A 2,714-nucleotide genomic window follows, 5' to 3' on the forward strand; every position below is an offset into this window, starting at 1 on the left:
CCATTCACCTATTGAATAAGATTCCATTAAAGTCTGTTCCTATTACACTATATAAGATATGGTACGATAAGAAGTCGAGTCTAGATTATCTTAAAATTTGGGGATGTTCGGCCTATGTCAAGAGACAGATGGCTGATAAACTAGAGGATAGATCTGTAATAGCTTATTTCATAGGATATCCTAAAGAATCTATGGGATACTACTTCTATTTTTCACAAAATCGTAATGTGATTGTGCGTCAGAATGCCATATTTTTAAAAAAATAATTTATCTAGGATGGTAGCAATGGGAGGTTACTTGAGCTTGAAGAGAAGGTCTCTAAAGAGCAAAGAGTTATAGATCCTCAAGAACTTGTTATTCATGAGCCAGTAGTTAACATTCCTCAACCACCTCGTAGATCTAGTAGGATCTCCCGACCTCCTGAAAGGTACATGGATGTGCTTATAGAGAAAGTAAAGAAAATATTCCTGATGGGAGATAATGGTTATGGTGATAATCCTAACACCTTTGATGAGGTGATGTTTGACATTGATTTCGAGAAATAGTTAGATGCTATGAAGTCAGAAATTGACTCGATACACTCGAACCAAGTATGGACCTTAGTGGATCCACATGAGGATATTGCACCCATTGGGTGTAAATGGATATACAAAAGAAAAATAGGTGCCGATGGTAAGGTAGAGACCTATAAAGCTAGGCTTATGGCTAAAGGTTATAGTCAGCATGAGGGCATTGACTATCAGAAAATCTTTTCGCTCGTAGCTATGCTGAAATCCATCCGTACTCTGCTTGCTTTTATAGCTTACTATGATTATGAAATATGACAGATGAATATGAAAACTGCCTTCCTGAATGGATATCTTGAGGAAGATATCTATATAGAGCGGCCTATGGGTTTCACATCTGGTGATGGTAATCACAGAGTCTGCAAGCTGTAAAAGTCCATATACGGATGAAAGAAAGCTTTTTGGAGTTGGAATCATCATTTTGATGATGCGATCAAATCGTTTGATTTCATCAAAAATAAAGAAAAATGATGTATGCAAAAGGGTCAGTGGAAGCACAATAACATTTCTCATATTGTACATGGATAATATTCTCCTTATTGGGAATGATATTCTCATACTGACTACGGTCAAAAGATGGTTGTCCAAGAAATTTTTCATGAAAAACTTAGGAGAAGCATCCTATATTCTCAGAATAAAGGTCTATAGGGATAGATCTAAACGGATGCTAGGCCTGTCATAAAAGCTGTACATAGAGAAAGTGTTGAAGAGGTTCAGCATGAAAAACTCTAAAAAAAAATTTTTACCTCTTAGGCATGGTATTAATCTCTCTAAGACGATGTGTCCGACCACATCTGAGAAAGTTCAGCGCATGAGTAGTGTTGGTGCAAAAATCTGCTTGCGTCGGAGAAGCTAGAGTCGAGGGAGTCACGGTCGCCGTCGGGACCTACAAAAGAAGTCTAAACCGGAGGTGGGGTTGCTCCGGCAAGACCCTCCGATGCTCAAGTCAGTTCTCTGCCTCAACAAGAATGGAGTGCTCGAATGAAAATTTTAGCAGAGTTTTTAGGTAAAAATGAGAGCTTATGGAATAACGTATCTGGGGTTCCCCTTTTATAGGCGGAGGGGGCAACAAACTGATGGTGACATCTGTAACCGTCTGGTAGTGAGCCGCCCGTGGTCAAGAAAAGTTTGTTGCGGCGAGTAGTGGGGTGGACCCGTGGCCATTACCGGGGCGTGCCACATGGAGTCGACCACGAGAAGCGGAGTGGCATCCGTTGTCGCGACTTGCCAGAGGATAGGAGAATCGCGCGGTATCCGTCGCAGGAAGTGGAGCAGGACCGTGGCCATTATTACGGCCTGCCAAGGAGTGATGGAGCCGCGTGGAATCCATCACAGGAGGTGGAGCAGGGTCGTGGAATGCTGGAGCTGCATGGGATCTGCCGCAGGGAATGGAGCAGAATCGTGGCTGTTACTGCAGTGCGCCAGGGGGTGGAGGTCTGTCGGCTGAAGTCCGACTGGAGTGTCTGGCGAGGAGACGTAGTTAGCCATCTATCCAAGAGGAGCTCGAAATTCGGCTTTCGCAGGGGTTTGGACAGAGTCTTCCTTTAGTCACAGCCGGGGATGGAGCCCGGCTCCCATAGGAGTCCGGGCGGAATCTTCCTGTAATTAAAGTTAGGTGCGAAGTCCGGCTCCCGTAGGAGTCTGGACGGAGCTTACCGGCAGTTGAAGTTGGCGACGGAGCCCAGCTCCCGTAGGAGTCCGGGCGGAGTCCTCCTTGCGGTTGAAGTCATGGGTGGAGCCCGGCTCCCGTAGGAGTCCGGGCGGAGTCTCCCTTGGGTTGTGGACGGAGCCCGGCTCCCCTAGGAGTCCGGGCGGAGTCTTCCTTGGAGTCGTGGATGGAGCCCGGCTCCCGTAGGAGTCCGGGCAGAGTATCCCTGCAATTAAAGTTAGGTAAGAAGTCTGGCTCCCGTAGGAGTCCGGACGGAGCTTACCAGCAGTTGAAGTCGGCGACGGAGCCCGGCTCCCGTAGGAGTCCGGGCAGAGTCCTCCTTGCGGTTGAAGTTGTGGGTGGAGCCCGGCTCCCGTAGGAGTCCGGGCGGAGTCTCCCTTGGAGTTGTGGACGGAGCCCGGCTCCCGTAGGAGTCCGGGCGGAGTCTTCCTTGGAGTCATGGACGGAGCCCGGCTCCCGTAGGAGTCCGGGCGGAGTCT

Source organism: Elaeis guineensis, chromosome 15 (assembly GCF_000442705.2).
Source record: "Elaeis guineensis isolate ETL-2024a chromosome 15, EG11, whole genome shotgun sequence".
In the NCBI taxonomy this organism is placed as follows: domain Eukaryota; kingdom Viridiplantae; phylum Streptophyta; class Magnoliopsida; order Arecales; family Arecaceae; genus Elaeis; species Elaeis guineensis.